General features: G+C 41.4%; 1 protein-coding gene across 1 annotated transcript in view; it reads right to left on the bottom strand.

The window, feature by feature from the left end:
- Rpp25 (ribonuclease P protein subunit Rpp25) overlaps positions 1-26,186 on the bottom strand; it is a 489,635-nt gene that overhangs the window by 401,300 nt on the left and 62,149 nt on the right. The window lies entirely within an intron of this gene.

The following is a 26,186-nucleotide window of genomic DNA, read 5'->3' on the forward strand; positions in this document are numbered from 1 at the left end:
TCCATTTAGTATGGTGTAAAACTGCGCGTTCGCTTAAACTTATTAATGGTTTCATTCATTCATAAACATTTGTTTATATCCTCGTCGTGGTGTGGCGGTCAGGGAAAAAGTATCAATGGTGCTTGCTCTCGTGTACTAAAATAGGTCTATAAATTATAACACGATCAAGCCCTCTTTCGTTCTGCTGGGAGAGCTGGCAGGGCGTGACGTGACACCCAATAGATCGCGGGAGGGCGGGTGCAAGCGGGGTTCAAGTGGGATCGGATAAATTGTATCTCAATCGTGTTTGCTTTGGAAAATCTTGACGCGATAGTAGGCCGTGAGTGTGAGTCAGATGAAGAATGGGCCACAAACAGTTGTAAACAATTTCGAGAAATGTCACCAAAGTTGAGGTAGGGGGCAAGTCGGGCATCAAGCGCGCGTGCTTGTCTGGATGGAGACCCACTTTTGAGCGCTGCTGGCTGATTGTCGCATAGTAGGCGTCGTCGTCGCTCGGTTCAAGCGGCTGATAATTAGTGCGATTTAGCTCTAAATCAACGGATTAACGCCCAGTTTTGACAGATGTGAACGAGTGATCGCCGCTCCTTCTTGCTTCCCATTTTGGGAGTGCGGGTAAACAAATTCTTGTTAATTAAAGCTCACTTTTCTCGTGTATATTCAAGATTGTGACGGCAGTCAGTCCCTTTTTCCGTCATGCCACTTATGAATTCATAGAGACGAATGGGAATGCAGGGAAAACGGGCGCTCATTTGAATTTATGAATGCGCCCGAGTCCGAGTGGTACGATCGACGACGAGAGGAATGTTTGCTCACATTTGTCACGCTGCTGTAAAAAATGTATATTTATACACCAAGTGGCAGCAATCGGCGAAGGAAGAGTAAAGTAACGGAAAGGGAACCGCTGCAGTTTTTGCTAGGTATAATAAACATGGGAACGATAGAAATTCGGAAAGCAAGAGGGTGAACAGCGGGAAGCAGGAGATTTGACAAATGTTTGCAGTTGTCTATCTGTTAGAATCTATTTAACACCAAATGTCCGCGGCGTACCGTGACGGATTATGTATTCATTATTGGATGGATGGCAATTGTTGACATTTGGTTTTTGTATTTAGTAGCTGAAGATTGAATGGAGTTAATAAGTTACACAATTCATGATTTATTCCAACGGTTCTGTACAAAAATTAATCAAATTAAATTAAATGTATTCAATCGATCCGATTGGTGTCCGGCAATTCAGCCGAATGTCGTTTGACAGAATGTCATTTGGCCGAATATTTGAGAAGAATTAATGCATTTATTCATTATAAGAAAAATTAAATTGAGAAATGTAAAATGTGAGAAAATTCATAGTTTCAGATCGTAAACTAAGTACAATTTCACGAACCGGATGTTAGAGAAATTTTCATGATCCTTGACTTTTCACTTTTATGTTCTGCAATCGAGTGCCAATCATTAATACTCCGGATACGGTTGGTAAAAAAAAACTTTACGCCGACTACGAAGCCTCCGAAAAACGTGTAACGGCAAGTTTGCAATGGCTCAACTTACCCATTTCTTAATGAATTTCAAAAATTGTGATACTTTTAGAATTCCTAGGGTTTGTAGATGATTTCGATTGTAAAAAGTTTGAAAATAGAGTCGTCTACTTTTTTAAAAAGCGAAAAGAGTTGTTACACGTTTTTTTGAAAGGTGTGTTTTGTGACTATGGCATGACCAGACACTCCCGGGTAACTAGCTCAGTAGCATGAGACCCCTGAACTGTGTCACAGGGCCGGCATGATACTGGGTATTCGGAGGGGCTACGCGGACAAAGTATGAAACACAGGAATCTTCACATTTTCTAACATCAAATATTATAAATTAACAATATGGTTCACTTTCAGAATTCCCATATATTTCTGAAAAGACGCATAAGTAATACCCTCTCCCGGTGAGAAAGGTGACTAAAAATATTCGTGGCCTTATTATTTAAGCGTGTAATCAATTCATACGTTTAGTCAAATAAAAGGTGTGGCAAACATTATTAGCTTTCTCATGCATGTTACACGCCTACCCTGACGTCATGACATTGTACTACGTTCAGACTATAGTTGATATTAATAACGTAATAACGTTATATAATATGATATCAAAAGTGCCTAAATAACGTGATATCTGCTATAGTTTGAATGTACAATAATCTTAGAGGTAATCTAAACAAATAAACGAAAATGCAGATTATATCTGCCATCCCTCTTTACATACCACATTGGCAACTGACAGGAGGAAAACTTTCAACATGCTAATAATCGTTAACCCAATTTTGGGTAATAGATTAACAAACACGGTAAGAAAAAAACACTCAAAAACACTTGACTTTAAAAAAAGCTCAAAAACAAAAAAATAAAAACGAATTCGATTTTAAGTTTAAAGTACTCAACCGTCATGTTTTCACCATTGGGAAATTTTAACTCATTTTTTGATGAAAATTATAGCAACCTGCGTTTCCTTTGATACTGTCATTTGTGTGTGCTTCATCGCCTTCGTTCGTGCTCCATTATTGGCGTTGACAGAACCGTCGAAATTTGACAGTTTCTTATGGGATTTTTCGGTGAAGTGAAAAGATAGTACCATAGAGGTAACTCTTAGACCAGAAGGTCCCGAAAAAATGTGCTCGTCTTTTTGGCTCAGTTCTGCTGCTATCTTCGGTCCCAAGCTAATCGATGCACCCCTCGAAACATAGGAAAATCCACGAACCCCTCATCTTATCTGTCAAACTTCCTTACAGAATCAAAACAAACATAGTGTAGTACTAGAATTTCGACTAGAATAGGGTACGTTAATCGATTTGCTTGGGACCAATAGGCTATTCAAGTAGTGAATCAATTTAAACTCGTTAGTTTCCACCGGTTGATAGTACGAAGTCCGCCATGTTTCACGCATAGTCTGAAGTTTACTTATAGATTTTAACAAAGGAGTAAAGAGCTACAGAGTCGCTGTCAACGCCAATTGCATTCAATTGATGTTTAGGTAATTTTCACTCAATGGATTTGATGAATCTACGCAAAACTGCACCAGTGCATGCGACACCTAGGTTTGAAATCCAAAACCACAAAAGTGATGATGTACTAAAAAATATTCCATACGATTTGACAGCTAGCAAAACGTCATTATCATTTTCACATCGTTTTTCACGTTTTCATAATTTATTTAATTTTACCTAGCCTTATGGAAGCCACATGATGAGTGAAAGTGAACTCAATTTTTAACTAACTTTAAAGTACCCATTATTGGGTAATAAATATAAATTTTAAAGATTAGTGACTTACCATTAAATTAGCATTTTTTACCCATTAATGAGTATCTGTTACCCATTAATGGATAACAGTTACTCATTAATAGGTAAAAAACTACTAATACTAGTTTAGTCACTTTTCTTCAAAATTGACCTTTTTTTTACTTATAAATGGGTACTTTCAAGTTAGCGTGTTGGGTACCTTGTTCTCCATGCAGCAACATGTGCAAAGGCATACAAGCCAAATGTATGCAATGTATTTAAAAGTCGGTTGTTCCCGAATTGCAACATGCCCACTCAAACTAACTATATCATCTGATAGAGCAAATTATCTCTCAGATGTTGGTGTCAGTTTGCCAGATTGAGGCAATACTCACGAGAAATCGTTCAAAGTCATTGTTTATATTTGGTAAATAGGCCTTTTTTACATGTTTCTCTACTTACTAGCTTTCTCTATCATACGTCAAAACCATCATAGCTCTAAACAAAAACGATAAAGTTGAGTGTTGTGGACTGGACTATGGAGAGTGTTTATGTGCAATCGTTGGAAATGTATAGTGGTCGTTAAGTACTAAATACTATAGAGATTTAACAGAGATTTTTTTTCTTGATTTTTTTTTCCGTCGATCGTGTTTTCCGTGCTGAGTTTACTGCGGTTTTACTTAAATTTGAGTTGTTTAAACTCAAGATTTGGGTAATTTTCATTTTCTGTGTACCCTGAGACCGGGTAGACGGTACCCATTCTTATGTGCAGTAAGGGAACATGCATAAATGACGTAGCATTTGAGGGGGGAGGAGGGGTCTAAAATTGATCAAAAATATGCTACGTCATTTATGGATGCTCCCTAAGGAGTTGGCAGAATCTGAGTAAACCAGTTTTATTACGATGAGTAAAATGTTCCCAAATTCTGGGGAAATGGTTATAATCGCATGTTTAGAATGGTGCAGGTATAAAAGGGAGATTTTTGCGGTGTCCTAATATCCTACAATACTGTGGACCCCCTCTACTCTGAATGACGCTACGTGCATATTAACGGAGTTTATTTATATTTTGAACTTCTTGTAACCCTATGACCATTAGAAATTTGAGTTTCTGGTAGCCTTATTTGCGGTTTTGTTTTGATTCTGCTTTCCATTTTGCATCGTTTCATTCCGCTTTATTATTTATTACGCAATTACAGCGGAAGCGGAACGGCAGCGCGAAAAGCGGAAAAGCCCACTCTGAGTAAGCCTACTTGTCGGATTGAAAACTATTCAGAACAAAATTGACTCCGGTTAGGCATCTTGATGTCATTTTTGACAACTGCTAAACTGCTCATAAAGACGTTAATGAATAAAAACTGAAAATGTTCATGCATTTCCAAATGGTTTCCTACCATTCCCATATATTCGAAAGTGACTGGCCCTCTGGATGTTGATGATGTCAAAAACAAAACATGATTAATTGAGTGCATGGGACTTTACTTGCTTTTGGCTTCCCACATCGTACCTAGTTGGATGAAATAATTTTTTTCTCTTGATTTGTTTTCCGTTCTGAATACCAATGCTACCGACGCCCGAGAAGCAGCTTCCACACCCACCCTTCGTGATCAGAGATTTTGTACCTCAGAAAATCCCTGCGGCGCTTGAGATATAAACTTAATTTTGACTATTTTTTTCTTACAGTGTGATTAAATTTTACTCAACAGTGAGTTGTTTTTGATAGCCTTGATACGCTCAATTTACAGTGTACTAGTCACCTTTCGCGTCACTAGAGCCGCTAGTGTCGGAAAAAATCCTGTCTTGGGGATAATAGAAGAGTGAACCATATTGTTAATTTATAATATTTGCTAACATATTTATTTGCCCTTTTCTGTGGCGTGTGGGTGTGGGTTTTCACATAAATGTGGCGTGTATGCGAGAGTTTATGAACGGTACGGTACTCACTGTTGCAGCAGATTCTCCTTCGGCGTCGCGACGCTGGCGTTGGCCCACACGGCTGCTCCTGCACTACCGTGTGGCCGGAAACTTGCGGCGCGGGCTGCAGACAGTGTAGTTGCCGCTTTGGGAGAATGGCGGATCTGGTGGCGTTCATCAGCCACATACGGCTCAGCAGACGTTGCTGGCTCGTTTGGCTGGCAGGCGTCTTCCGTCGTTGACGACATCGGCTGACCGTGACATGGCCACCTTGGTCGAGCCGAGACGGGACCCTCCTTGGCAATTAAGGCCACCGGCCTGAGGGAATCGTCCCTGACGGACGATCGAGAATCATTTACTATTAGGCTCGGAAGCCATCTTGACTTCCGAGCCGAACCGTGTAAGACCGTTTTATTTACGGTACGAGGTGTACATGTTGTACCAAAGCACAAGAACACAAGAGCACCAGAGGTCCTGAACGGAGGTAAGCTTTCCAGCCCAAACCCCCACAAGGGGGGGGGGGGGGGATTTATTGTATATGCACTACACTTCACGATACCGGTCACTCGCATGCCTTTTGCCGATCATTCTCCATTTTTAGCTTAATTGTCCTCCCTTTAGTATCGTTCGAGTGTTTTTGCAGCGGTACTAACCCTCTCGCTGCTGTGTGTTGCCTTCTGTCTTTTAATTTTTTTTTTTTTTTATTAATTACTTTATTTGTACAGGCTCAATCGAATAAACTTTACAGAGCCGAGTTATCATTTTTGTTATACATTATTGATTTCTTATATTTAAAGTTAAAGGAGCTGGACCGGATACTCGCGGTTGTCTCGAGGTTAGTGGGGATTTACAATTTTTTTTGGATGGGAAAAGGGAGAAGGAGGTTTGAAATGTGGTTTACGATACAAATATTTAATTAATCCTAAAACATGAACGAATTTCTATTCATCTTGAAAACAAACATAAAAAAAAACCCACACGTACAAAATACAAACTAAACACATGGTTAATAAAACTTACAATCTAATGTTAATATTCTTAAAGTAAACATATATGAGTTTCATAAACTCCAGATCGCGTCTAGCCAAAATATCCCGAACTGGAACATTAGGTTGTCTACCTCGAGCCCGAAGGGAATCGTACAGTTCAGATCTGACTCCGCGATGCTCAGCACAAGACCAAATAATGTGATCTGCGTCCTGGTAACCTTGTCCACATTCACAGAGATTGTTGTCCCTCAGCCCAACACGGAACAAGTGAGCGTTTAACGAATAGTGATTGGACATGAGGCGAGACATCACACGAATGAAGTCTCGACCCACATCCAACCCCTTGAACCAAGAACTCTTCGACACCTTAGGGATGATCGAATATAGCCATCGTCCCAAACTCCCTTCACTCCACTTATTCTGCCAGCTGACGAGTGACTGTTGACGATAAATGAAGAAAAATTCATCGTAGGCGATTTGTCGATCGTAAATATCGCCTTCCATAGCGCCCACCTTAGCAAGTGAGTCCGCCTTCTCATTGCCCGGAATCGAGCAATGAGATGGGACCCATGCAAAGGTGATGACAAAAGATCTTAAAGATAAAGCACTTAAAAGCTCTCGTATTTTCATGAGAAAATACGAGGAGTGCTTTACCGGCCTCATAGAGCGAATAGCCTCGACAGAACTGAGACTATCCGTAAAAATAAAATAATGATCTGGTGCAAGTGAGGCGATCGTTTCTAGCGTATAATGTATTGCCGCCAGCTCAGCAACATATACGGAACAAGGAGCTTGAAGCATTCGAGAGGCACTATGAAATTCGTTAAAAATACCAAAACCAGCGGACGACTCTATTAGTGATCCATCTGTGAAGAACGATCTTGCGGAATCAACTTGGCCAAACTTTGCAGCGTAAATTGACGGAACAATCATGGAACGATGATGTTCTGGGATCCCACGAATCTCCCGCGTCATAGATAAATCAAAACTAACTGAATTGCCGAAGTCGGAGAAGCATACACGATGAGGATTGTGCTGTGAAGGGCTGACATCCTGTGTTATGTACACGTAGTACAATGACATAAAACGAGTTTGAGGGTTCAGCTCAAGAAGCTTTTCAAAGTTTTCGATTACCAGTGGGTTCATAACTTCGCAACGGGTGAGGAGCCTGAGGGACAATTCCGAAAACCGATCCGATAGTGGCAACATGCCCGCCAACACTTCTAGACTCATCGTATGAGTCGAGTGCATGCATCCTAACGCGATACGAAGACAACGATACTGGATACGTTCCAGTTTGATGATGTGAGTTTTAGCCGCCGACTGGAAGCAAAAACTACCGTACTCTAAAACCGATAAAATGGTTGTCCGGTACAACGTTAGAAGACCTTGCGGATGAGCTCCCCACCACGTTCCGGTAATTGTTCGGAGAAAATTGATCCTTTGTTGGCATTTTCGTCTCAGATACTCAATGTGGGATCTCCAGGTGCATTTTGAATCGAACCAGACCCCAAGATATTTGAAGGACATAGAATGAGTGATCGGTTTACCCAAAAGTTGAAGCTTTGGTTGTGCTGGGCTATGCTTCCTAGAAAAAACGACCAACTCAGTTTTCTCCGTGGAGAATTCGATACCTAGCTGAATAGCCCAAGTAGACAAATTGTCTAAGGTATCCTGTAAGGGTCCTTGCAGTTCGACCCCTTTGGGCCCTGTCATAGACACTACGCCGTCATCTGCAAGTTGTCTCAACGTGCAGTTGTCACTTAGACAATTGTCAATTTCTCTGACGTAGAAATTATACAAAAGGGGGCTTAAACATGAGCCCTGGGGGAGACCCATGTAACTAAATCGAGAAGCTGTAGAGTTTCCATGAGAAAAGCTCATATGTTTCTCTGACAGCAAATTGTACAAAAAGTTATTTATTAATGGAGAAAGGCCACAAGCGTGGAGTTTGTCTGAAAGGACTTCAACGGATACTGAATCAAAAGCCCCCTTGATATCCAAGAATACAGAAGCCATTTGCTCTTTTTTAGCAAAAGCCAACTGAATTTCAGTGGAAAGCAACGCGAGACAGTCGTTCGTTCCCTTGCCCCTACGGAATCCAAATTGAGTATCTGAGAGTAGGTGGTTCGTCTCAACCCATTTGTCCAAGCGAAAAAGGATCATTTTCTCCAACAATTTTCGAATGCACGATAACATCGCGATGGGACGATACGAGTTATGATCTGAAGCGAGTTTTCCAGGCTTTTTAATGGCTATAACTCTCACTTGCCTCCAATCATCCGGAACAATATTGAGCTCCAGGAACTGACAAAACAAGTTCAACATGCGCCTCTTAGCGACGTCTGGGAGGTTCTTCAACAAGTTGAACTTGATTCTATCAGCCCCCGGAGCCGAATTGCCACACGAAAGGAGCGCGAGTGAGAGTTCCAGCATTGAAAAAGGCTGGCTGATCTCGTCTACAGAATTCGTCGTTTCGCGAGGAATCATCTGTGCCGGCACGGAATCAGGACATACTTTTCGCGCGAACTTGAGAATCCAACGATCTGAGTACTCCTCGCTCTCGTTGTTCGAAGACCGGTTACGCATCCTTCGCGCCGCGTTCCAAAGCGTATTCATCGACGTTTCGCGCGATAATCCGTCCACGAATTGCCGCCAGTATCCGCGTTTCTTGGCTTTGATGAGGCTCTTGAGTTCGCGTTCAAGAGCCGAGTACGCTTCGAAATACACGGGTGTTCCACGTTTCCGGAAAAGCTTAAACGCGTCGGACTTTTTACGATAAACCTCAGTGCATTGGTGGTCCCACCAAGGGGAAGGAGGTTTCCTACGCAAAGACGTTCCTGGAACCGGCCGAGTTTGAGCTCGAAGCGCGCTGTCCAAGATCAGATTGGAGAGGAAGTTATATTCTTCCAACGGTGGAAGCCCTTCTACCGACGACACGGCTTCATCTATCGCGGTCTTGAACGTTGTCCAATCGATATTACGGGTGAGGTCGTACGCGACGTTAACGGATTCCGACGGATTGAACCCACTGGCAATCGAAATTTTGATCGGCAAGTGATCACTACCGTGGGGATCCTGGATCACATTCCACGTGCAATCCAACGATAATGAATTAGAGCAAAGTGTGAGGTCTAATCTACTTCCATTTGAGGATGGACCAGCCAAACGTGTTACTTCTCCATTGTTAAGAATTGTCATATTGAAGTTATCACAGAGGTCATATATAAAAGTAGAACGGTTGTCATCATACAGTTCCCCCCAGCCTGTACCGTGGGAATTAAAATCTCCCATAATCAACCGTGGAGCAGGAAGTACTGAACATATATCTGAAAGTTGTTTTCGATTAACAACGGCTCTAGGAGGAATATAAACAGAAGCAATACAAAGGCTCTTACCTTTAATAATAGCCTGACATGCGACAACTTCAATACCTGTAAATTGTGGAAGATTCACTCTATAGAAAGAATGGCACTTTTTGATCCCCAAAAGTACCCCTCCTCCACGCGAATCCTCACGATCCAGTCGAATAATGTTAAAATCATAAAAAGGAAGATCTATATCTGAAGAGAGCCAAGTTTCACAAAGAGCAAATGCATCACAATCATTATTGTGAACTAAAAACTTAAAAGAGTCTAATTTAGGAATAAGACTTCGACAATTCCACTGTAGAATAGTGATCAAATCCCCGACCTCGTTTGGAAAATTATCCATCGAAGGAAATGATTGCTGCAATGAGGGGCCACTTCAATGTCAATTGCTTCAAGAGGGTCTTCACAGTAGGAAGCATTGCCAGAACAATGCTTTTGAGAGGATCAGAAATATTCAGGTACTTGAGAATATCGTCCACAATTTTATCAAATGAGAACAACCCAGATGAAGAAGGGGCTTCTGTTCTTAAAAATGGGACATCAGGGGTTTTGGATGTCCCCGGGAGAGGTGGAAAATCCTGGGTATAGTCAGTTCTTCTGAATCCAGGAGGAGTAGAAACTTCCTTTTTCCCACCACTCCTTGATTTGGGCAAGCTGATTTGGGGTTCTTCATTCTCAACTTTCCGCGAACGGATGCGTTTTCGTTTCCGTGCTGAAAAACAGAAAGAAGTTCCCTCCTCAGCCAAGTCAGAGTCAGTCTCGTCATCTGACAAAAGAGAAAAGGGATTTTTGTCGTTGGTCGATGGCGTGGCCGTCTTAAGCATTTCTGCAAAAGACTGCCGGGAACGTTCCTTAAGTGAGCGTTGTAATTTCTCCCCGCGTTGTTTGTACACCGGGCATGACGAGATACCATGAGGAGTTCCCTTACAGTACACGCATTTTGGTGCGGTAGCTGCACAGGTGTCATCCCCATGCTTCTCTCCGCATTTGGAACAGCGTGCCTTGCTGCCACAGTGGGAGGCCGTATGTCCCAACTGCTTACAGTTTTGGCAGTTCATGACCCGGGGAACGAACAAACGCACAGGTAGTCGAAGTTTTCCCAGCTCGATGTAGTGAGGAAGGGCTGAACCAGAAAAGGTCACACGGAACGAGTCTGTGGGGGTAAAACTCTTTTTACCCTCGCTGACAGATACTGAGCCCAGTTTTTGGACATCCAGTATCTTCACCGGAGGAAGCAAACGGTTCTTGAAACGGCCAACCGCCTGCTTCTCCAAGATCTCGGGGGTCAGACTCGCTTCGGTGACCACACCTTCGATCTCCACATCACGAGCTGGGATGTAAACTCTGTACTCGAGCGTGAAGAGCTGGGAGGCAGCAATCTCGTTAGCCTGCTTCAGGTTAGAGACGGAGACACGAAGTTTATTGTGCCTAACCTTCGTGATTTCAGTCACGGCCGAGTATCGCTTCGTCAGATCATTAGTAATTTGCATTACATTCAAAGGTTTGTTTCTGGGCTGAAAGTAGACAACCCATGGGCCAGTCGAGTCATCTGGATAGGCTCGCGATCGGGGGTTTATCTGAGCCTGTCCTTTGCCAGACTGAGACGATGAACCAGGGAGAGATGACGTACGTTTTCGACCCTTCTTGCCATCGCGTGGCAAAGTGGTGTCATCTTCCGACAAAACGTCCATTTCGTCTTGCGACAAAATGTCCATTTTGCCGTACTAGTGGGAGCGAAAAACGCTCTACCACTGAAACGATAATCACTCGGACACAATACACAAAAAAAAAACTACAAACACAGAACACAAACTTAAAATTTAACTGTGGACGAAAGAGAGAAACAAGAACAAAAACTTATCTGATAATCCTATACTACTACCACCGAGCGTTTAAACGGCAGCAGCGGAGCGACGCGCAGCGTGGATGATCTTCGATCAGCGTGTGCGGGCGGTCTTCGTTGGTGTGTGCTTATGTGAGGGTCGGCACTCAGTTGAACACACGATGATAGATGAGCGGTGTAAATGCGGAGGCAGATGCTGACACTCGATGACGATGATCCGTGTGCAGGTATGCGTTACCACGCACCGATGGTGCGCAAAATGGTTGGCGAATTGGCAATCGTAAAAACAATTTTCCTTCCGATGATGCCGAAAACACACTTTCTTCTCAGAAAAAAACTCACTTTTAGTTAATTATTTAGCTGGGAACTCTAAGCGAGAAAAAACTGACAATTAAAATCAAGCGAATAGCGAGAAAACTTCCAAAATAGCGGAGCGCGAACTAAGTCGACCGTACTTCTTGCTAGGACGCAGTGGAAAAAAGGTCTTTTAAATTAAAATACGTGAATTTTCCAAACAACAACAACTCATACAAACGAAAATCCACGGATTGTAACCAACTGGTTACAGTTTGTAGGGTTTTGCAAGTGGCGCAAGATCTGTAATTTTGATTAATGGGCACAAATTTTCACAGTTAACCAGAATACAGTCATGGTTCCTATATATGGATCCTGGAGACAACGGAACAGTCCAGCGGAAGATCCGGAACATTCGTAAAAGTAGTAAATCCACGATCCTGATCCTAGAGCTCCGCGTTTTTATAAACATTAGTAACTGTGTCGATAGAAAGAATTTGGGGTTGTCACATAAACATGAACCTGGATGTCCATAGGACCGTCCTCCGGAAGATCCGGAACATCAGTAAAAGTGGTAAATCCATGAAACTGATCCTAGAGCCCCGCGTTTTTTTTTAACATTAGGATCTGTGATATAAGAATGAATTTGGGTTATGGACCCAGTTGGCCATCGGACCGTCCAGCGGAAGATCCGGAACATCCGTAAAAGTAGTCAATCCATGAACCTGATCCTAGAGCTCTGCGGTTTTTTTTTTTGAAAACATTAGGAACTGTGATGATTGAAAGAATTTTTGGCTGTGACATAAACATGAACCTGGATGTTCATGGGAACGTCCTCCGGAAGATCCGTGAAAGTGGAAAATTCACGAAACTGGTCCTAGAGCTCCGTGGTTTTCTTGAAAATGTTAGAAGCTGTGATATTAGAATGAATTTGGGATCGTGACATAAACATGGACCTTGATGGCCATCGGACCGTCCCCCGGAAGATCCTGAAAATCCGTAAAAGTGGTCAATGTATGGAACTGATTCTAGAGCTCCACGGTTTTTTTCGAAAACACTTAGAACTGTTATATATAAATTAATTTGTGGTCGTGACATAAACATGTACCTAGAAGGCCATGGGACCGTCCTTCGCAAGATCTAGAACATCGAATCTGATCCTAGAGTTCTACGGTTTTTTCGAAGGCATGTGGAACTGCGATATAAGAAAGAATTTGGGGTCATATCATAAACATGGACCCAAATGGCCATGGGGCCATCCTCTGGTAAGTACAGAACATCAGTAAAAGAGGTCAATCAATGAAACTCATCCTAGGGCTGTCCCATGGTCATTTAGGTCCATATTTATGTTAAGACCCTAAATTCATTCTAATATCACAGTTCGTGCTTTTTTTTCGTTCTTGGATCAATTTTATGGCTTGCTTGCTTACAATCGGGCTGTTGTGCTCTGCTGTCCGACGAAGTCGTCTCCACTCTACTTGAACCATGGCCAGACTTCGCCAGCCTCGTAGTCTGCTAAAGGTTCGCAGGTCGCCTTCTACTTGGTCGATCCACCTTGCCCACTGTGCGCCTCTTCTTCTTGTTCCTGTTGGGGCGCTTTCAAGAACCATTTTCACTGGGTCGTCGTGCGACATTCTTACGACATGCACAGCCCATCGTAGTAGCCCAATTTTTGCAATGTGGACGATGGATGGTTCTACCAACAGCGCCTCCTTCACGTTCCGTCATCTATCTGCACTCCACCGTAGATACGCAACACTTTCCGTTCAAAAACACCAAGGGCGTGTTTGTCCTCCACGAGCATAGTCACGGTCTCGTGGCTGTAGAGGACCACACCGGTCTAATCAGCGTCTTGTAGATAGTCAACTTCGTGGATAAATGACAGATACGTATTTCGACTACAATGTGCAGTCTTCATCAGTGTCATTCCCACTAAAGAACTTATCAAAATCTAACCCCCTTAAGTACTCATCCCCTAGGTATAAATTTAATTAATAATTTTTGAAATTCATTAAGAAATGGCTAAGTTATGCCATTGCAAACTTGCCGTTACACGTTTTTCGGAGGCATCTTGTTCGGAGTGTTAAAAAGCGTCGATTGCCAATTCTAGATAGAGCTGGAATTAGGGCCTAACAGCTTTTGTAAACACTGACTTCTATCGATGATTTCTAGAAATTCAAGACTCGCTCACGCAAACCAACATCCTCATCGGGTAGGGAAAGACTTCCCCTATCCGATGGTTATGTTGGTCTGCGTGAGCGTGGCTTGAGTTCCTAGAAATCATCGATAGAAGTCATTGTTTACAAAAGCTGTTACGCCCTAATTCCAGCTCTATCTAGAATTGTGTGATTAATCACCGACGGTAATGGAGCAGCAGGGAAGCGACCTATAAACCTGGAACCTGTCAAACCCATCAACAGGACCAACGCACAGTGCCGAAATGGTCCCAAAGCCGTATTTAGAAAGACAAAAATGTTTGGCTTAAAGGACATGGTATGTTAGATTTAAACATTTCTAGATATAGCTGGAATTAGGCGTAATATCATCTATCTTGATATGGAAACTAACATCGGATTGATGACCTTGACAAATGTCCAAAAATGTCTTTACAAATTTATACTGGTCCTGAAACTGACCGTTTTGACGTGATGGTGGAGTAAAGCTTAGCTATTAGGGTGTTAAACACAGATGACGCTGGTGAGCTGTGTGTTGTTCGGAATATGGGTGACGCGCTTAGCATAGATGGCCCACAGCGACTCACGAAGAGCTACTGATTCCGATCAATAGCGGTGCGGCTTCTTCCTCCTTCTATGGATGCTCATGTGTGCTGCAGCTTTCGTTGTGTACTGGAGAACAATGTTCAACGCCACGCGCCGAAAGCACTGCTGCTGATGCCGCCGACCGGATACCACCACACACGGTGATTGGAACTGAATCCGATCAGCGGTTGAGGCCCACCTTGATAGATAGCTGCTTGTCTTTCGTTGTATACTGGAAAACACCATCACTCACCACCATTGAATAAACACCGTTTGGTGAGACCGGATGGAATTCAACTTTGAAATCTGTGTTGGGGAAATCGCTTTCCGCAAGCAATCGGTGATAATTTTAATTATCATAGCAACAGTTGCACATTCATGCAAGTGTGCAAGTGACATTTAAAAAAATTATTAAGTCTTAAATTTAGCAGATGCGTAGACATATTTCTGATCGATTGGTGATAAAACTGTTGAAATTAGTCCAGGGGCTGCTGAGTTATTAACGTTCATTATCTTGCATTACTTTGTTACATGTTCCATTTTTGGTTTTCACAAAGCGTACCCCCATATAGAAATCACAGACGTAGTCCTACGTCAAAACCTGGAACTTTTCCTCAATCAACGTAGACTCGTACTAGGTGAAACTCTACCCGGAAGGTCCGTATCTCAGAACGAAAATGGGTTCGAAAAAGAAAACAAAAACAAGCGCTGTTAAAATCACTTCCATAAAATAGTACATTTAGGGTGGTAAGCTCCACCGGTATTATCCTTAGATTAAATCCCGATCAAGATTTTTTTTTTTTTTTTTTTTTAATTCTTTATTTAAGAGATTTTTAGCCTTAGGCTAGTTAATCTCTAGCTCCCGATCAAGAATGTCCGGCTGCTTTGATGTCGATATCAAAGTTAATCAACACGACTCTTAACAAACACTTTGCAAATCATCCAAACAGGGACGGTAATTAAAGTTAATCCGGGCTGGAGCTTACCGCCATTAGAGTGGTCTAATTCACCGTTTGTGAGGGGAAATGTTTCAAAAGTACTATTTTAAACTACTTAATGAAATATTAAACTAATTATCTAATAACAAAATCATGGAAAAGGATAGTTGAGAAACGAAAATTGAACGGTGTAGTGATAAACTTCACCCCGTTTTACGGTAGTTGTTTTTAGTTATGTTCAGGCTTGATGGAGCCTCACTCGCGAGTGTCGAAATGAGAACGAGCTTAGCATTTTTCTGAGGAGTAGAATTCCTACTCACAAATCATTCCACTGAGCCTCACAGCTTGTGAGAGAAGGGAAATAAACCGAGAGTGAGGTTAGCTGCCATTCATTTTCATGTTTTCTTTCATATGCTCTTACTCTCACCCTGGGTGAACTCTGAGCTTCTTACCTCGAACAAAAATGTCATCCGGAGCCTCGAAAAGCGCACCTAACGTCAAATCATCCAACTCCCGCTCTCTTCCGGAGAGTTTTCGTTTAATTTTTCCATATGTCTGCTGCCCCTCACTCGACGTGAGGGCTGCCTAAGCTCACAGGGCAAGAGTATTTTAAACCTCCAGTGAGTTTGAGGAGTTTCATCAAGCCTGGTTATGTTATAGCAAAGACATCACATCAAGAAGACTGGCAACTTTGCCAGAATCCAAGCGACAGACACAATAGCGCTGCGCTTGAGTTAAGGGGTGGAAGCAACGCATAGAAAAATGAGCAAATACACAAACCTTTCTTCTGATGATGCAATCTTTGCTATCAAATTCGTTCGAAGCATTTACCTTTGAGCGGCAGATGACGCGATTGTACCTGTCTCATAGCGTTCGTATGAGAAAATAGAAGAGTTGCCAGTCTTCTTGATTTGTTGTCTCCGGTTATAGGTATCGCTTCTGGAACTAGTGATTAATGATTCATAAACATGTTATTGCTTTAGTAATTTTTTAATACCGAATAAGGAAGAGAAAAGGAAAGCAGTAAAATCACTACATGTATTGCTCTTCCAGAAATTTATTTCCGTTATTCGGATTAATTAATTCAAATTTGTCGATGCACACTATGTTTTTTTTTAGTATTCAGCTTATTTACACACTGGCAGTAGAACTTTGACAACTGCGGTAGGACTCTACGGTAGTCGCTGTGAAAAAAAAACAATGACAGCTGCACTAATCCCCTTGTCACGCTCCGGACACTCGGCCAGTAACGGGAATTCCAGTCTGATCCCGTGATCAAGGTACGGCCTAATTAGAATATGATTCCGATAAAATGCTAATGCAAACGACTTTTCACACGCCATTCTCCATTACCTTAGCGTTTACAATCGATATCCTTCAAAATAACAGCAACAGATGTTGTCATACACTTCGTCCAAAGTTTAAATGCCAATTGAACAGTCGGGAAACATTCAACTTCCCTAGCAGCAAATGCAGAGAAAGGTAATCACGCCGGACGGACAACAGTACAGTAGCTGCAGCAGCGATACAACATGTGCCCGTTCCCGTCAATCCCCTACTCGATGTTTGAATTGTTTAAAATCAGGAAAGTTGATTTAAATAAAATATTCACAATGTGCAGATGCAGAGCATGTGTCCGTCGCAAGCGAACGCGCACAAGAACCATTTCCTAACCTCGGATCAAAACGTAATAGCTGGTAGGTAGGCACAGGACTTCGGCGGGAGCAGCCTGGCGCACAGCTGACTTGTAGCCGTTGTCGAGCCCAGCCAACAGACAGAAGCAGAGAGACATCAGGCAGGGCGATTAGGAAGGAATGCGAACGGAACACATTGTACCGAATAAGCGCCAGTTATCCCTTCATAAAACACTCCATCTGCGCGTAAATGTGGCTTACAACATGCATCAACAATCATGGGTACCTTCGATAATGAATAGGGATAAGTGACGCGTTTACGGCTTGAGTATTGGCCTCACAGCACGGCATTGTTGGTTATGATGACTGCCAAATCAATTTGCTCGTGAATGAGCGGTGAGTGCGCGTAGTTTTTTCCCATTGGACACCTTTCACCCTACATGTAGGAAATCGAGTTTGATGCGGCAGATGAGAGGTATCGTCACATATGTGAGAATGTGAATTAATGACGCGATGGGAACGATATCCGTTCCTGGATCCGTTCAGTAACAGATGGGATTGGTGTGAGTGTATCGATATTAAATGATTTTTGTTTTCAATTAGATTTTGAAAGGATCTTTTATCAATTGTCGCATATTTCAATTGTTTTTGAATGATTAGTCAAGCACATTTTGTCCTTTACTTACCTTCTCCGATTTGAATGAAACTTTGCATAATTGTTGGTTATGGTAAATAATTCACATTTGAGCTAAAATTCGGCCATTTTGAACCTCGCAAAAAAAAAATCAAAATGGCGTATTAGAATTTTTTTAACAAATCGTAACTCGAATACGTCCCTTGGAATCGAAATGACGTCTGAGACAAATTTGGAGGAACACATAATTCCTTTTCACCTGAAAAAAAAATCAAGTACTTTTGGGTAATATATCCAAAAAAGTGTTTAAAACTAAAATATCAAAAAATCACCCCCTTCAATGTTTTTGACATAGGACTACGTCTTTGTGAACTACAGGGTGCGTGACGAATTTTTGCAGTAAATGGCATATTTGAGAAAAAATACACCAGTTAGTTATTCTAGCAATGAATTTTGTGCGATTTATTTTCTTTCGCAACATATGGAAGTTGTAAGTAAATTTATTCAAAAAAATTGCCTTCCCTTTCGACGACTGTAGTAAGACGCTTCCGGAAACTGCAGTATGCACACACTAAGATTTTTTTACAGGAGTCAGTATTTTTTTACTGGGTTTTTGAATTGCTGAAAAAGTCGGTAAAAATTCAAATGACCGTTATCCGTAAGGAATCAATGAAAATGACCAACTTTATTTTCTATCATTAAATGGGGTTAACAGAACTAAGTATGTACAAGTTCAGAACAAATTTTCTCATTAATAAATTTTCCACAGATTTTTAAACTTTTACCGAACAGTTCCGCAATTCAAAAACTCAGTAAAACCGTACTGACTCGATTAGTGTGCACGTTTTAAAATGTTTCGATCCATATATGTCATCACTGCCTTGATTTTAGCTTTTAGCGACTTAAGTGTGGTGTGAGGGGTTCTATTGGTATCCCGTTGGACGACGCCCTATACAAAATAATCTAACGGATTGATATCGGGACTGCTTGGGGGCCAAATTTCTTCCTCCCAAATTTACGAAATATTTTCCGTAAGCCATTTCTGTGCTTTATTAGCAGTATGAGCAGGTGCTCCGTCTTATCACTTTCCCAAGCCTTTTTTAATATTATACACTGTTCTTTCAGACACATTTACCGGCCGAATTATTTCTTTCATGCATACTCCGGCGCGCAACAAAGCGACAACGGCTGACAGATTGCTCTCTTGTTTCGACATCTTTACGTTTACTCAACATTGTTTGTTTAAATCTTATACCCCGGACAGACTATGACTTATATCATGTAATATAGGCTGTCTTGCAATGAGCACTCATACATCTAGTTTTCACTGGAAATCCTATGTATGAGTGCTCATTGCAAGACAGTCTATATTACATGATATAAGCCATAGTCTGTCCAGGGTATTACACCTAACAGTATAAGCTATCCAGTGCTGCCAAATATATCTAAATCATGATGCACAAGCATGAGAAATTACTATTTGAAATTTACTCAAGGGGTGGTCACTCTACACACTTACTTTGCGCCAACATTTTTCTCAGTGTACCTCAGTGTGCCGCAGCTGTATCATCAGTGCCATGAAGTAGAAGAAGTAATTGCACTGACTTTTGTTTGCTTGTGAATAATGCCTTGTTTGGCAACCCGGTATTTTAACAGCTCTTGTTTTTGTTTTCAAAAACATCCATCTTCGGCGGAAGGCCGACCCCACACAACGAACGTCAATAATTAGTCAACCAGTCCTTTTGGGAGCCAGCCGAGGGGGGCGGCACATCTAAATCTCAATTCTAGATGCTCAAAAAATCTCACACTAGCGAATAAATCTTCGAAAAATCTTCTTTCATTTCTCGCATCTACTTGCATCGCGCATCATCTTTTTGCAGGAAATCTTCAAAATCGTGATAAATCTTCTTTCTATCTACTCAGCGTACGCGCAGCTAGCCACAGCAAAACACAATATTTCCTGCATCGTAGATGGAGTCGTCCCCCTCGGAGCCAGCGGAGGATTTGCACCGAATTTGTCACCGCCCGAGTATCATCCGTCGGAGAACTGGAAACCAACACCGGCCGGAACACACGTCGGACTGATGAAGGACGCACCGCTGACCCGAAACGGACCAGTCAACTTTATTCAACCCGCACAGCAATAGGGCGCAGTGATGATGGTCTACGGACTCGATAACAACACAGCTAACACCGATAAGCAGTTCAATCTGTCCTTCCTGTATGGACATGTTGTCAGAATAAAGCTCCTGAAGACCAAAGAGGGTGCCGCCATGGTCTAGATGGGAACGCCATCGCTGTCGAACCAGTCGAACGTACACCCTGCCGCACAATTCGATCAGCTTCAAGGTCTACAACGCCTCCAAGAACAATCACTTCCCAGGCCAGCAAAAATCGTATTCTCCACTTCTTCAATACCCCACCCGTATGCCGTCCGAGGATCTGCTGCTGATTGCATTCACCATCAAGGACTGCCACCCGTCGCAAGTGCGCAAGTGGAGTTCCCAAGCGCAGCCCTGGCGGTGAACGCCATCATGAAGTGCTGGTGGTGTAGTAGCGGTGGCGATGGATGTATTCGAGCAGTTCGAATGGTCGGATGGTATAGTTTTTGTTTGGTTGACTTTCCGATTAAAACTCAAGCACCGTTTGTCGTGACCGGCCCGAGATTTCCAGCGTCGGCCACGGCTACACGAATTAGCTATTCAGCTCTCACGGCTGCGGCTGCTTCCTATGCTGCTTCTACTTTAGTTGCTGCTGCTGCTGTTCCTTCTGCTGGTCTGTCTCCTCTAAAATTCATAAAAAAAATGACGGACCAGCAGCAGATTTGGAAGCAGCCGCAGCCGTGAGAGCTGCATCGCTAGTCCGTTTAGCCATGGCCGGAAACCTCGGTCAGGTCAAGATACCGCTGTCATCTGTTCTTCGTCTGGGAGGAAATGTGGATACAACTGCCGTCACGGGTGTAACGATTTTGAGAATCCATGGCGAGCCTTGGTGGAGATTCACGGTTGTTTTGAAAATAATTTGATTATATTATGGCAACATCAATAACACATATTGACACATGCACACTGAAGCGCAGAAAAAGTTCAGTGTTGCCAGTAACTTTAAATATCATAAAAATTGTAACCATGGGTGCCAAACAGCGTCAATGAGGACGCCCGGGGGTGCCCAAGTTTGATTTTGGCACTACACAACCCCTTGAATTTACTGCAAAAATTCGTCACGCACCCTGTATACTGGAATGCAAATCAAAAAAATTGAGTGACGATATAAAGTCAGGTTTTGAACGCTTATTTCATGGTCATTTGTGAATGAAATTAAAATTTTATTAAACCATTGTATTCAGATTGAATGTAACATTCGTTTGGCATAAAGATGATGATTTTTTTTTTTATCAATGGTTAACTATTAAATAGTGATTAAAATTTTCTGCCACAATCAACGGCCCCAAGGGTCGTTAGTGGGCCCTGGCGGGATTGTTATCAAGCATTCTCATGTCATGTACCACCCACTATGCTCTTGAAGCGTTGTAGCTACGCCTCTACCGATTGACCTAAGGGAAGCCCCCAAGGAGAAGTTAATGAAAAGAATTCCCAGAACAGATCAGATTTCCAAAAGCTGGGGGTTCATAACTCTAAAGGAATTGAAGGGTGAACTTCAGTAAAGTTTAATGTGAATTTCAAGGTAGTTCTGAGTAAAATTGTACGGCAATTCTGAGGAGTAGGTAATAATTGTGAGGAGATTTTGTGGGAGAGTTTCATAACAAATTTTGAGGACTATTCCAATGCAATTCCTTGCAAAATATCATAGAAACTCAAACGTGAACTTTATGAGCGTTCAGTAGAGATTTTTTGCGAGAACTCCGGAGGTGTATATATGTATGTATGTATGTATGTATGTATGTATGTATGTATGTATGTATGTATGTATGTATGTATGTATGTATGTATGTATATACAATCCATCTTCCACAATCCGGCAGTGTTTTTTATGGAAGAAAAATGTTTGCAATATAATCTATTATTATCTTATACTGATCCCATTGCAAACAATTTTAGCTCGCAAGTTGAAAGGTGATAGCTCTGTTGAGATTCAGTAACCCATTTCAGAATGCCTGGTCACTCACGTCCATTCCGAGGTTACTTTCACAAGCCCCGCATACACGTAGTACCGGTATAAAATGTATATTGGTACTGCGTGTACACTTCCATCATCAAAGCAATTCCTGCTTTGTAGATGGCACTTCTTTAATAGGATGCATTTCAGATTTTTATATCTAGTTGTAATCAGTTAGATCTCACCGCTAATGTATTGTGTCCTTGCTGTTGAATCTTTGTCATCTCGATTCTAGTTGAGTCCTGTTGAATAATCGGCATTTGTAGTGGAATCCCTAATAAACAAATACCATAAACGAACAATAACACAAACAGTCGAACTTTTCCACAAATGGTTTGGATGGTACCCCAAACACGTCGTTAAGCAAAATAACCATAACCAATTTATTAGGGATACTCTTTGTCGTGACCGGACCGAGATCTCTCAGTATCAGTCGCCGGCCGTTGGCCTGTTGGATTCACATAATCGCGATCAACTTGGGTTCTTCACTGCCCATCAGCTAACACAGCTCCCGACAAACACAGCTCCTGAATCTTCGTTTTTTTTTTCTTTTTCCACTTATCATTCGCCATAGTTTTATTTGCTTAAAATGGTTAAAATCACAAAATGAAAATCAGCAGCAAAATAAAAACGCGTCAACTTTCTAGCACGACCTACTTCTATCTAAATCATTTTGGCGAGAACTCCGGAGGTACTACAATATTGGCTAGAAACTTGATTTTTTTGACGTAGACTACGTCTTACGGGAAGGTACTGGGGGTAAATCGAAAATCTAAAATTGCAACCGTCACGAAAAGGTGTAATTTTTTGAACGCTATAAGCTTTGTCATTTATAGATGAAATTAAAATCCGAATACACCAATCGATAGGAAATACCTTTCGTAAGCTGTTGCAATAAACTTTTTTTTTTCAATTTTTCATAAAAAACTGTTTTAAAAATGGACAAATAAAAAGTGATAATTTTATCACTGTTTTCATGAAATAAAGTTCTCCCAAACCCAGTCCTCATAATCCAGTACAATTTGGTTGCACATCGTGCTGCTTGAATCAGAAAAGTTATAAAACAGCGCTGCTAATGTGCCTTTCGCTTCGGACGGCGGGTAAGCAGATAGCAGCAGCAGCAGCAGAAGCAGTGGGAAGGCGGTTCCTGTCAAGCGCGCAGAGTTCGAGTTTTGCACCTCAAACTTAGCGCGTCGCTTCCGTCGAGCTCATTGGCTGGTGGTAGCGGCGTCGCCTCGATGGCGTAAGCGCTCCTTGCCTGAATGATAACTTCAAATCTCGATTACTTTTCGGAAGGACATATCAGCTTTTGTAAACAACGCATTTTATCGTCGGTTTGGCATAACTAATAGCTCGCCCCACATACTAACACCGCTAACAGGTTGGGAAAATTTTCTCCTATCTGATGGTAGTACTAGCATGCGTGGGCGAGCTACCAGTTACGCCAAATCGACGATCAAATGCATTGTTTACAAAAGCTGATACGTTCCTTCGAAAAAGTAATCGAGAAATACTTCTTGGGCTGTGTACCAATTGCCGAGTTAAATTTGACTCGTGGTTAAATGTGACATTTAGAAAATGCCAGAAATTGATCAGTTTTCAAACAGAACTCAGCCACGGTTACCAAAATTTAACGTCTAGTCGGTCCGAAATAACCACGCTCGTATAGCAGGGTTATTCGATAACTCATCTGTCACTTTTAACCACGAGTTAAACTCAACTCACCCATTGCGACACAGCCTTGGAAGTAAAATTAGGGCTATCCATAAATTACATATATTTTTGACCAATTAACCCCCCTTCCCCCTCGGAGCGTGTTTTGCAATACACCTAATACAAGGCCGGTCCCAACTTCTGAAACCCCTCTCCTCCCTCAACTACTACGTTATTTATGAAAGCTTATTATTATTATTTATCTTTATTAGGGAGGCTTTCAGCCTTGGGCTGGTTCGCCTCCATTTATGAAAGCTCCCTTATCACTGAAAATCAGCAGCACACACCACACAAACCGGGTTGGACATTTATGCGAAATTTCGGTATTGATAGTCAATATTTCGCGATCAGAACATTTTAGCTTGAAATCCCTCCATTTTATTCTCGGTACATCTTTGGTCTATTGATTGAATTAAAAAAAATCTTAATATGGTTTTTTAAGATTTCGTGCGTTTTGTGAACGCACATTCATTATTTTGCGTAAGAAAGCGGGAACGGGGTAATTCTGTGGTGATAAAAAGGATTTTCCTACACAGATTACAGTTTTCTGTAGCAAGCACTGAAATTATCAGACGGTATCTCTATTTATGCTTTTAGATTAGCTATGAAAGTCCCTCCTTCATGAAAAATTATGCTATAGAACGGTTTATACAACCCCAGTTTTTTTTTGCATAATTCTTCAAGTAGGAGTGACTTGCAATGCTTATCTCTTAGCATAAATAGAGGTACCGTCGAGTTTTTTTTTTCAGTGCTAGGTTCTGAAATTCGATAGTGAGCGTTCAAAAGGGTCTACTTGTAATGTTAGATTCTCTTCATCGATTTTCTGTTCACAGCTAAGCGAAACAATTAATCATTTTGTCAAGCTTCTGCATTCATGTTCCATCAGATGTCACTGCTGTTATTTGCAGTGATATGTATCGGAAACTGCACACAATCTGTTTTCCATTAATTTTTCACAGAGGACACTGCAGTGCAAAACATGACGGGTACCTCTATACATCCATTTAGATTAATATTCGAAGTCCCTCCTTTTTTACACATTCTGCACACAAAATAGCTCACCCCTCACATAATTTCCCGCCAATTTTTATGAAAAAAGTATCTTTTGCGGAGAATATGTAAAAAAGGAGGGATTTCAAATGTTGAAGTAAATGCGTATATAGAGGTACCAGACGTGTTTTTAGTGTCAGTTACTCTATTTTGTAATTTGTGAAAGGGGAATGACAAATCGAGTGTCATCAAAATACATGGCATGTTGAGAGATTAAGGTCGTGAGAGCAAATTTTCTCTCTTAAATTTGAATTTGTTGGCTCTATGGGGACTGGTAGTAACGCAGGTAAAACTGTATGGGGAAAAATCGTTTTTTTTAGTTGTAGTTTGTTTAACAATAATTTCCGGGAAAAGTGAACGACAAAGTCCCTGACTAATTTCTTTAGATTATCGTTCACTTTTTTTTGAACTGAATGGGCACCGAAAGCGAATTATTCCCACTTCTTTCAATTTCTATATGGGGATTTTTATCACTTCCTACCAGCGGAACAACGCCATCTCTGTGGAAAGTGGTCGGACGAAATGATTAATTCAAGTTGAACACTGCATTAGGTCCTAAGCAACACTGACAAGATTCTCTTCGTCGACTTTCTCCTTGAATCCACTCGGCCCAGGTATTTTCAGCACACATATCGATAAAAGAAGTTTTTATCTAGCATCTAATACGACAAACACAATAAAAAACGATTCTGTGTTATTAAGGCTGTGTTCCATTAGGTGAATGTTTACTTTAATTTGACAGATGGAAAATTTTCAAATAAACCTGCTACTCCAGCAGACTTATTTCTGACAGACAAGAAATCAATTTGACAGACGCTTTCTCGGCCGATCTACAACAGAGGGGTTTTCGAACATCTTAATTTATTTTCGAAGTGTCAAATCTAAGAGAAAAATTTCCAAATGGAACACAGCCTTAGTATTTTTTTTATTTGTTCAATCGGTAGATAAAAGATGTACCGAGAACTTATTGGAGGGATTCATGACTAATTGATATCATCTCGATCAACTTTGAAATGTTGCATAACATTGATGCAAAATTGTGCACTCCGTTTTTGTGTGTGCATTTATTTTTAGCGTTTTTAAGTTGAATCGCTGAGGATCAATCTCATTATCATAGAAAAATTTCAAGAGTACAGATATCAGCTCTCACAAAACTTATAACAAAGAAACTGTTACTTCACGTTTGTTGCAGTCCAGTACACAAGTAGTTTCAATTTCATGAGTGATGTCACAACCGTTTAAGAATTGTGCCCTAGAAATATTGAAGTGATAGGGAATATCAGCCATCATGACGGGCATTGTTGGACGCTTCAATGAATCACTTGAAGTAAGCCTTACCAATAACTGATTGTAATCCAGGAACCAAATGAAATAGAATATGTATTTGCATTTTTATGAGGTCCTGAATTTAACCAAGTTTTACTAAGTAGGAAATCCAAAATATTTACATAGGACCGAAATCATAGGTTATTTCTACTGTATTTTAAATCAATATCTAGAAAAAATGCACGAGAATGCACTGCACAGCTTAACGTAGTCTAAAGGGCGAACACGAAATTATTGCGACACCGAAAATGTCATGCCAATTTTCTTATAATGTTTAGAATCAAACCAAAATTTTAGGGTAGTTTTATACATATATTTACTTCAAAAATCAAAAGAAAAGTTAATCGAT

This window comes from Ochlerotatus camptorhynchus, unplaced genomic scaffold (assembly GCF_037179485.1).
Source record: "Ochlerotatus camptorhynchus isolate MF236.1 unplaced genomic scaffold, CSIRO-AGI_Acam_v1.1 ptg000023l, whole genome shotgun sequence".
Lineage (NCBI taxonomy): Eukaryota > Metazoa > Arthropoda > Insecta > Diptera > Culicidae > Ochlerotatus > Ochlerotatus camptorhynchus.